The sequence below is a fragment of the Protopterus annectens genome, chromosome 3.part0 (assembly GCF_019279795.1).
Source record: "Protopterus annectens isolate FY-2018-M chromosome 3.part0, PAN1.0, whole genome shotgun sequence".
NCBI lineage: Eukaryota > Metazoa > Chordata > Ceratodontiformes > Protopteridae > Protopterus > Protopterus annectens.
Genome location: NC_056731.1, coordinates 1,860,191,406 through 1,860,203,592, shown reverse-complemented (window position 1 = coordinate 1,860,203,592; position 12,187 = coordinate 1,860,191,406).

The following is a 12,187-nucleotide window of genomic DNA, read 5'->3' as shown; positions in this document are numbered from 1 at the left end:
GCCCAGTTCCTCACTGTAGTGCAATCTCAGAGTTGGTGTATTTAATTTGCAGGGGTTGAGGGGTCCCCCCTGCAAAAATATATAAAAAAAAAAAACAATTGTTTTAGGTAAGTTGCCAAATCTGCAATGAATATTCACGTGACTGGTGTGTATATATGTCCATGAATATTCATTGGGAATTCTAACACATAAGCAAGTGTTGGCTATTTAGCGAGGTTTAGGTGGGAGTTTGTACTGTTCACTAGGGGAGGTACTGTTTTATACATAGCTAATGCAACATCTGCATGTTGGCTTTCAGTATTACAAACATTGGCATTGTAAGGTTTCAGTATTATCAGTCAGTAATTTAAAATTTCAGTATTTTCAAAGGTTGGAATTGTGGTCTCAAGATAATGAAATTCGGCATTTTAGGTTTTCGATATTATGAAGTAGATCCCTGGCAATTGATGGAGTGATACTCTTTCTGGTTTATGTACCTCTTTCCCAGTTCACCAGGTAGGGCCTTTATTTCAATATGAGAAAAGTCTGCTTCCCTCAGACCCTCAGGGAATTAGACAAGTGGACCACATCATAGAACTCCAACATTGTATTGTTACTCTCCTCTGGGGTATATGTGAACCACACATGCTTGCCCACATGCTGAAGCATGGCATTGAGGAACTGATGGAGTGTTCTTGAGAAGGATGCCTGTAAACCCCCCACTGTGTTCTCTGAATGTAACCGAAAGGTCCCTGTAACTAATATATGCAGAGCCACACATGTTGCTGTCCACTGGGATAAGTCCTCCATGACTTCCATGGGTATGCAGGTGAGGCTAACACTTTTCCATAATTTCTTGCATCGTGTCTGTGTACACTCACCAATGGTCCACAATGTCAGTGTTGTGCAGGGCATAAAATGTTAAGCATATCTGGATGACCCTGCTCTCTGGACCCGACATTGTGCACCATCAAACAACTCAGCTGCAGGGCCATCTTCATGCAAATATGCACTTACAAGAACTTTGGTAAACAAAAGCAGGGCCATATAGCTGAACAGGTTCATAGGTGTTCACTGGGCTAATGACCACAAGGAACTTTTAAAACCTAGCCATGCATCCCAAATCTCTGACAAGTTCTGATACCCTTGATAAGTGTAAGCAGGGGCTTGGGAGATGAAACATTTACAAACTGGGGCCTGGGAGATGAACTATTTACAGGCTGCCTGTGTGCATTAGAAACATAGGTGCCAAACCAGGGATTAATTTCCTGTTCCCCATCCAATTGTCCAAGTTACACTTGTATTGGACTAGGGAGGAACTCTGCTTCACATGGATGGGGAGCCTGTTCCACAGACTGGTTAGTCTCTGGGATACATACCTGTCTGTCCAGCAGGTCCTATTTATATCACAGGAAAAGTTTACGTCTTTTGAACAGGTAATTTTGGTGCTCTTTGTTTCATGGATATACAGGAGGTCCATCAGAGTGGGATCTAATGCTAATAAGGCTTTGCTACAACATATTTACGTGTTTCTGAATTTCTCCTCCATCCTGTTTTGCAGTGTTTCATTATGCAGTCACTGACACATAACATAATTGGTGACATTATTTTGCATAGCTGCATCATGTAGCTAGGTTTTCTGAATTGTGCCCACCCTGGACATGACTGCTCATCATGCATCATTTTTGCTCTAAAAATCTGGACAAAGCCTAAAATGATGGAGGGACAAATAGGTACAGATTTTAAATATTGCTCTTAAAAACTTAGAAAGTTGATAGAATAATAGGTTTTGCATTAGCATGAATTCTCTCAAGGATCTGGAGTCAAACTCAAATGTTTGTCATTATTTATAATGGCTTCAATCCTCAACTATTTGCCAGAAAAGTACAGATTTTAGGAGGAAACCACCAAAAATATGAGGCACAAATCTGAACATTCAATCACCCCCCCCCACACACATACACACACAGTCACTTCCTCATTCATACCTGCATTCACTCACACATCGCTCTCTCTCTCCCGATCAAGCACACACACAGTCACTTCTTCATTCATACCTGCATTCATTCATACATCACTCTGTCACACCCACTTACACATTTATTCATACATCCCTCTCACTCTCCCGATCTCACACACACACACAGAGCCACTTCTTCATTCATTCCTGCATTCACTCACACATCACTCTCACTCTCCCAATCTCACACACACAAACACAGACTCTCTTGCTTTCATGCACGCATTCACTCACACACGCAGACAGGCAGGCACACACTCATACAGGCATTTACTTACCTGCACTCAGCTGCTGCTGCTTGCGGCGCCCCTGTGAGGAAGCCGCAGCTCCCCAGGGCACTGCGGCACACAGTTTGGGATCTATAAAGCAATTAAGACAAGTGTCACTATTATAGAAGAGGGAATAGATCAAGAAAAGTACTCAGAAAGATAGACATGATAAAAGCAATGCACAGTATCAGAACAGGTCAGTATTTATTGTGCACTATTGCAAACAATAATCTAAAAATATCAGCACAGGCAGAAACACTTAGAAGATAACACAGATAAATTGAAAGGAAAACTACAAAATAAGCAATTTACTGATGACTCAAAAAAAGTTTTGTAGAGAATTGGGAAACAAGGCAAAAATAATTGAAACACCTTCAAAAAAGAAGTAGATGCATTTTGGAGACATATCTATGAAGACCTTGTGGAACATAACAAAAATACTAAATGGTAGAAGATGTAAAAGAAAGAACAAGAAGTTCAAATGTGCAGGATATGAAATGGGATGAAGCAGCGGCAAGAGAGATTGAAGCAAAGTTAAGAAAAGCTCCTTATTGGAAAACCTCAGGCCCAGATACAATACCCAACATCTGGTTAAATGTAGTACTATCTTTACATAAAGATGAGTAAGAACTATTTATATGCGCAACCTGAACAGACACTAGCCTGGCTAACAACAGGAAAAACAATACTCCTACTTAAAAGTGAACCTGCAAGCTATCTTAAAAACTATAGACCAATAACCTTATTTCCAAGACATATAAACTATACACTGGAATTAATGCCAACAGAATTTATACTCATTTAGAAGAAAACTCAATCATAGCAATAGAACAAAATGGTAATAAAAGAAAGTCATATGGAACAAAGGATCATTTGATGTTAAAGTGATAATGGAGAACTGTAAAAAGGGGAAGAATCTAAGTATGGCATGGATAGACTACAAAAAAAGCATTTGACAGTATCCCACATTCATGGATAAAAAAGTGCTTAAAAATGTGTAAGATATACCCTACACTGATTGGTTACATTACAGTGACCATGAAACAGTGGCAAACCACTTTGCAGTTAAGCCATGATAAAGGACAAATTATTATTCCAGTGATAAGGATTCAAAGGGGGGCTCTCTGTCACCACTGCTCTTTCGCCTTGCCCTTAACTCAATAAGTTATCTACTTAACAGACTAGGTCATGGGTGTAATTTGGCTCCTAGAAAACAAAAAAAGACTTCTCATCTTCGTTTTGTAGATGATTTAAAACTGTATAGTTCATCAGATGAGGAACTGAAAGCACAGCTGCCAGTGGTTAAAATATTATCAGAGGATATAAGAATGTCATTTGGGCTTGATAAATGTGGGAAGGCAACCTTTAAAGCAGGAAAGCTGCAGCACCAAGAAAAGAATGCAATATAAAAGAACTTGAGTGAGAGGGAGTGTATAAATATTTCGGAATGGATGAAGGATCAACAATAAAAAGCATGAACAAATGTATATTTTCCATTCTGAAGGAAGCATGGGCCTCCTCGAAATTGATTGCATGTATAGAATTATAATAGTGGGACTGCATACATATCTGCTGACCTCACAGGACCCAAACATAGTGAAATAATTGAAACATGAGGAGAATAAGTCTAAGATGACTTCACTGCTTAGTTTAGCAGAAGCATATCAGTGTCAAGTGGAAATGGAAATCAAACCAGAATTAGATAAAAATTAGGTAGCAACTGAATCTGCCAAAAAACAAAAGAAAGAATATAAGGTGAAGGATCAGAAGAGAAAGCAAGAAATATGGAAAAATGCATAAATATAGTTGCAAGTATAAAAACTCTTGGAACAACCTCATGTTGATCAGGATCGAACACAGGAATGGTTAAGGAGAGGTGAATTTAAACCAAAAGATAAAAGATTAATACTGGTGGCCCAAGATAGTGGACTACATACATGTTGATTTACAAAGTCCAATGAACACGTGGGAGAAACAAAGAAATGCAGGTTTTGTAAAACAGAATTGGAAACAGTCGCACATCTTGTAGCTGGTTATGATATACTAATGGCAGAAGGACTGTATACTGAAAGGCATAATAATGTGGCAAAATTGTTGCGCTGGGGATTGTGGAAGCATTATAATATTGAAGTAGCTGTGTTCATGTGTGTGTGTCCATGTGTCCGTGCGTGTGTCCGTGTGTGTGTGTGTGTGTGTGTGTGTGTGTGTGTGTGTGTGTGTGTGTGTGTGTGTGTGTGTGTGTGTGTGTGTGTGAGTGTGCAGAGACTCCAGGAGTATATGATGGCTATGTTTAGCAGTCATCCATATAAGCATTAATTTTAATGTAATCCCCTACTTAAGTGGGAATGTCTGACATGCACATGACAATTAATATTATAAAAGCAGTTGCACAAAATTATTTAGAAAGAAACAATCACACAGTAAAGGGTCTGATGTGTCACACTGCCATAATACAGTGCATTATCAGGGTTGGGATCAGTTCAGGTACAGCTGGCTATGTTCAACACTTACCATATAATCAATTAGGCCTTTAAGCTGCTTTTTGTACTCAAAGGTACAGTGGTTTATTCTTTCCACCTCCATTTGCCTACTGTGTGAGTCTGACCAAGACACTTGATCATGCAGTGTTCTCAGGTCAACCCTGAAAAGGGACATTTGTGTCTAGTAGACGTACCTGGTAAGAAACATAAAAAAATAATAAAAATATATTATAATTCACTGATGTGGGAGCAGCATATATTCATATTAAGCTACCTATGTGAGAGGTGGTATGACAGTAAGGATGAGCAGTATTATCCTATGTGAGAGGTGGTATGACAGTAAGGATGAGTAGTATTACCCTATGGGAGAGGTGGTATTACAGTAAGGATGAGTTGTATTACCCTATGGGAGAGGTGGTATGACACTAAGGATGAGTAGTATTACCCTATGTGAGAGGTGGTACGACACTAAGGATGAGTAATATTACCCTATGTGAGAGGTGGTACGACAGGAAGGATGAGCATTATTACCATATGTGAGAAGCGTGAAAATAGGATGAGCATTATTACCCTATGAAAGAGGTGATGTAACAGTAAGACTGAGTAGTATTAAAATATGTGAGAGGTGACATAACAGTAAGGATGAGTAGTATTACCCTATGTGAGAGGTGGTACGACAGTAAGGATGAGTAGTATTACCCTATGTGAGAGTTGGTACAACAGTAAGGATGAGTAGTGTTACCCTATGTGAGAGGTGGTACGAAGTATGGATGAGTAGTATTACCCTATGGGAGAGGTGGTATTACAGTAAGGATGAGTAGTATTACCCTGTGGGAGAGGTGGTACGACACTAAGGATGAGTAGTATTACCCTATGTAAGAGGTGTTACGACAGTAAGGATGAGTAGTATTACCCAATGTGAGAGGTGTTATTACAGTAATGATGAGTAGTATTACCCTATGGGAGAGGTGGTATTACAGTAAGGATGAGTAGTATTACCCTATGGGAGAGGTGGTACAACACTAAGGATGAGTAGTATTACCCTATGTGAGAGGTGTTACGACAGTAAGGATGAGTAGTATTACCCTATGGGAGAGGTGGTATTACAGTAAGGATGAGTAGTATTACCCTATGGGAGAGGTGGTATTACAGTAAGGATGAGTAGTATTACCCTATGGGAAAGCTGGTAAGACACTAAGGATGAGTAGTATTACCCTATGGGAGAGGTGGGATGACAGTAAGGATGAGTAGTATTACCCTATGTGAGAGGTGGTACGACAGTAAGGATGAGTAGTATTACCCAATGTGAGAGGTGGTTCGAGAGTAAGGATGAGTAGTATTACCCAATGTGAGAGGTGGTACAACATTGTCGTAAGGATGAGCATTATAACTTTGAGTCCAAACTGGCCACATCTACTAAAGACAATCATATGGCCTTCTTCACATATGTCCGCAATTTCAAGGGAAGCACCCAGATCTGCTCAGAACTGGTGGTCAAGGAGACGACATACACAAACGCTGTAGATATAGCCAAACTGCTGGAGGACAGGTACAGTGAAAACTTTACTCCTCTGCCCCCCATCAGTAAAACAGGACATACCCAGTACCTGCCCCCTCCCCTTATCTCTAGGGAGCAAGTCATCACTGCCCTCTCAATGGCAAAAAATACAGCCTCCATGAGACACGATAACATTCCAGGCTGCATCCAACATGAACTCAGGCAGGAACTTGCAACACCATTAGGCACCCAATTTAACCAAAGCCTGATTACCGGCTTTGTCCCAGCTGAGTGGAGGACAGCTACTGTCATCTCTTTTCACAAAGATGGAGCGTCCACCAATCCAGGAAATTATAGACCCATCAGCCTAAGCAGCCAATGGAGCGGATTATCATGGACCTCATTAACGAGGACATTGGCAACCTCCAGACACTTGATCCCACACAGTTTGGTTTTGTCAAGTGGAGGTCATGCCTGTTAAATTTGGTCGACTTTTTTGAGACAGTCACCAAGACCATAAATAAGGAGAAGATGGTGCACACTGCCTACCTTGACTTGGCCAAGGCCTTCAATATTATTCCCCAATCAGGTATAATACATACACTTTCTCAAGTAGGCATCAATCCATATGTTGCCAGATGGGTAGCAAACTGGCTCACAGATAGAACCCACCTAGTCAAAATAGGGGAAGCCACCTCAAGTAGTAGACTTATAACAAGCGGTGTAACCAAGGATCGGTCTTGGGACCTCTGCTGTTTGGGATATACTTCTCAGAGGTGCAGACCAAATCCAGTGGGTTATGGCTGACCAAGTTTGCAGATGACTGCAAACTGGGTGTTGTCATCAATTCCGCTAGTGATGTGGACATCCTCCAAGAGGGTCTCACCCAAACAAATAACTGGTGCCAGAAACATGGTCTGAAACTGAATGCCAAAAAATGCATCATTATTATCCCTTTTGGGGAGAGTGATGTTCCCACAAATTATCACATTGATAATAAGGTCCTCAGCATGCAATCAGTCATGAGGGACTTGGGTACCCAGGTTGATAGCAAACTAACTTTTGACCACCGTATTGCCATCATTGTATGGAAAGCTTTCTACACAATCAGCTTCATTAGTAAGGGTATCTCATCCAATGACAAGGTGGTCATAACATCCCTGTATTCTTCCCTTATAAGACACATTATTGAGTACAATGCTCCTTTTGGCATGTACCTCACAAGGCACATGCAGCAGCTGGAGAGACCACAGAGGTTCCTCACCCAGAGAATCCAGGGCCTCAAACATCTACCCTACAAAGATAGGCTAAAAGCCATGTCCCTCTACTCAGTCTCCTACAGACTCCTCAGAGTTGGCCTCTGTCTGGAATACAAAGCAACCTCAGCACCTGCCATGATGGGACTGCTGCATATCTGCAACTCAAGCTCCACTCAAGTAACCCACATGAGCGACCTCAACCTGGTCTGTGACAGCAATAGTACTTGTTGGCGGGACAGATTTGTGTCCCAGAGACTCCCCCTTTTGCGGAATAGACTCCCTCTCCACGTAAAGCAAAGTACCTCATTAATCCTTTTTAAGTGGAACCCGGATAACTGGATGGTAAACAGAAAATGCACCCCTGCGATTCCACCTGTGTCCCTGCTGGACAGAGGCATAGGGGGCTGACTTGTTGGAACATGGCATGGGGTAAATTCCTGGCTTTGCTTGTTAGGGCCTCAGGGCCAATAGCCTAGTAACTTTCTATGATCCTATGATCTTATGTGAGAAATGGTACAACAGGAAGAATGAGTAGTATTTCCCTATGTGAGAGGTGTTACGACAGTAAGGATGAGTAGTATTTCCCTATGTGAGATGTGGTACAACAGTAAGGATAAGTAGTATTACCCTATGTGAGAGTTGGTACAACAGGAAGAATGAGTAGTATTGCCCTATTTGAGAGGTGGTACAGCAGTAAGGATAAGTAGTATTACCCTATGTGAGAGTTGGTACAACAGTAAGGATGAGTATTATTACCATACATGAGAGGTGGTACTGCAGTATGGATGGGTAGTATTACCATATGCAAGAGGTGGCACAACAGATGAGTTGTATTTCCCTATGTGAGAGGTGGTTTGACAGTAAAGATGAATATTATTACCCTATGTGAGAGGTGGTACAACAGTAAGGATAAGTAGTATTACCCTATGTGAGAATTGGTACAACAGTAAGGATGAGTAGTATTGCCCTATTTGAGAGTTGGTACAACAGTAAGGATGAGTATTATTACCATACATGAGAGGTAGCACTGCAGTATGGCTTGGGTAGTATTACCATATGTGAGAGGTGGCACAACAGATGAGTTGTATTTCCCTATGTGAGAGGTGGTTTGACAGTAAAGATGAATATTATTACCCTATGTGAGAGGTGGTACAACAGTAAGGATAAGTAGTATTACCCTATGTGAGAATTGGTACAGCAGTAAGGATAAGTAGTATTACCCTATGTGAGAGTTGGTACAACAGTAAGGATGAGTATTATTACCATACATGAGAGGTGGCACTGCAGTATGGCTTGGGTAGTATTACCATATGTGAGAGGTGGCACAACAGATGAGTTGTATTTCCCTATGTGAGAGGTGGTTTGACAGTAAAGATGAATATTATTACCCTATGTGAGAGGTGGTACAACAGTAAGGATAAGTAGTATTACCCTAAGTGAGAATTGGTACAACAGTAAGGATGAGTAGTATTGCCCTATTTTAGAGGTGGTACAACAGTAAGGATAAGTAGTATTACCGTATTTGAGAGGCGGTACAACAGTAACAATGAGTATTATTACCATACATGAGAGGTGGTACTGCAGTATGGATGGGTAGTATTACTATATGCAAGAGGTGGCACAACTGATGAGCTGTATTACCCTATGTGAGAGGTGGTACAAAAGTAAGGATTAGTAGTATTGCCCTATGTGACAGATGGTACAACAATAAAGATGAGAAGTATTATCTGATGTGAGAGGTGATACGACAGTAAGGATGAGTAGTATTACCCTATGGGAGAGGTGTTACGACAGTAAGGATGAGTAGTATTGCCCTATGGGGGAGGTGTTACGACAGTAAGGATGAGTAGTATTACCCTATGTGAGAGGTGTTACGACAGTAAGGATGAGTAGTGTTACCCTATGGGAGAGGTGGTATTACAGTAAGGATGAGTAGTATTACCCTATGGGAGAGGTGGTATGACACTAAGGATGAGTAGTATTACCCTATGTGAGAGGTGTTACGACAGTAAGGATGAGTAGTATTACCCTATGTGAAAGGTGGTATAACAGTAAGGATGAGTAGTATTACCCTATGGGAGAGGTGATATTACAGTAAGGATGAGTGGTATTACCCTATGGGAGAGGTGGTATTACAGTAAGGATGAGTAGTATTACCCTATGGGAGAGGTGGTACGACACTAAGGATGAGTAGTATTACCCTATGTGAGAGGTGGTATAACAATAAGGATGAGTAGTATTACCCTATGTGAGAGGTGTTACGACAGTAAGGATGAGTAGTACTACCCTATGTGAGAGGTGTTACGACAGTAAGGATGAGTAGTATTACCCTATGGGAGAGGTGGTATGACAGTAAGGATGAGTATTATTACCCTGTGTGAGAGGTGGTACGACAGTAAGGATGAGTAGTATTACCCTATGGGAGAGGTGGTACGACAGTAAGGATGAGTAGTATTACCCTATGGGAGAGGTGTTACGACAGTAAGGATAAGTAGTATTACCCTATGTGATAGGTGTTAAGACAGTAAGGATGAGTACTATTACATTAGTGATGCTTTGGCCAATTCAGAACATCCTATCCTACATGAAGGTTAAAAATCCTCAGGGTTCATGACAGGTCTGCTTTTGCAACACTGCCTGTCTGTGGGATTGGACCTTCATGCATCACTGTCTATGCTTATCTCTGATCAATACAAACATCTATTGATACATAATAACTAACTGATGTGGGGTTGGCAGTACTCAGATGATTACAAATACCATAGTTGTATGAAGGAATACAGAATGTTAATCCTGCGCAAAGGTACAAAGTAATTAGAATGTGTCACTTTTACATTACAATACTATCTGAGGTGACCTTCATGTATAGTCAGTTGTGCACAACATTTATTGCCTTAAGAAGCCAGGGATTTGTTTTGGCTAGGCTTGTATAGGCCCTAGAGCCGATAGCCTAGTATCAACCTATGAACCTATGAACAGACGGATTTCTAAAGACCGACTCCTGTGTGTTTTACAAGGTACATCAGTGAATGCATATCACAGCAGTGGCTGACTTGAGGAATAACAAGAGTGTCTTTCATCATAAAAGGCATCATGGGATCATTGGGTGACAGTTATGCACATCAGTGATCAATATATGTACCTACGGATATATAGTCATCAAGTTCTGTGCAAACTGATAAAGTTACTAAGATACTACAAGTGAGAAGAAGAACCAGTGGTACATTGCTATAGCATACTATAACTAAATGACAGACTATACATTAATGTAAAAGTTTACTACTGTGTCAGTTAAACTTACTTTGGACAGCATGAGACCCAGCATGGGAGGCCAGTGGAAAACACTGCTGAATTCTGCAGACACCACATGAGAGAAGTAGCTTTGGATTTGATCTGGCCAGCCAGTGCAATCCCCAGTAAGCAAACTTTCTGTCTTTTAGGCCATTTAACATCTAGTGAAAAAAAGAAGAGAGCAAAGTATTTTCTATTAATAACGTTCTGAACATTCCACAAGTTTATATTGCAGTTTATAGAATACAAAGCAAAAACAATCACCAGATAAGAACAAGCATATTACATAACCTAACAAAAACGTAAGTCGTGTACTGATACATAGCCCTCTCATGAAATACAGGCACATGGTAGTCAGCACTTTCGATTGTTGACAAGTATTTTGCTGTAGTATTATTACTGCTTAACAATTATCCATATATGTTATGAAAAATATCCAGTGGAAGCTCCATTATTTGTTTATGTGTTTGTTTATTTTGGAAAAACATATAACTATACATTAAAGGTTGGCTTAAATGTTTTTTATCTCATCAACTATTTGCTCATCACTTTGATAACTTCATGTAGAGAGACCATTAGGATGTACAGTAGAGAGCCTGAAAGTGAGGCACGTCTTTGACACATGCCATTGACTTCAACTGCAAAAAATTGCCAGGCATTGCTTGATATGACCAGTGCAGAAATTCTCTTGAACTGTGGGTAACATCTGGCAATTCAATCAATTAAATCTAGTGGGGAAAAAAAGAGACACTATTACAAGCATACTTATTTCTCATTATGAAATAAATCAACACGTGTAAACCATGTCAACCCATAACAGCCACTGCATTCAAGGATCAAGGTGTAATGAGTTAACAGTTTTGATGATTATAACAGACTTAAGTCATATCCGTCTTTCACCACCACTAAATATGACATGGGTTTGAATCTCACTCAGTGATTATAGTGGTGTGCCTGGACAAAAATCTTCGAATCACAGCAACATACACCAAGAGTCCAACAGAACAATGGGCAAAATGTAAACATTTACATTAACATCATAACTGCAATTACAGTTCAGCCAACTTTACTGTTATTACACATAAGCTGACACAGGACGATTTTTTTATCTGTAACTGAACTGCACAGACAGAATTCTCTGAGTATTAGTTTGAAACAGTAAGACTACTGCCTCCCCCCAGATCTATGAAAGCACTTTCAGTGAAATTTATATGTAAGAGCAGCTAAAGATAACAGCAGTGCATACAACCCACATAGTGTACACTCACACACACACGCGCGTGCACACACACACACACACACACACACACACACACACACACAGACACGCTTACACACACACACATGCACACACATACATGCACGCAGATATATACATACACACACACTAC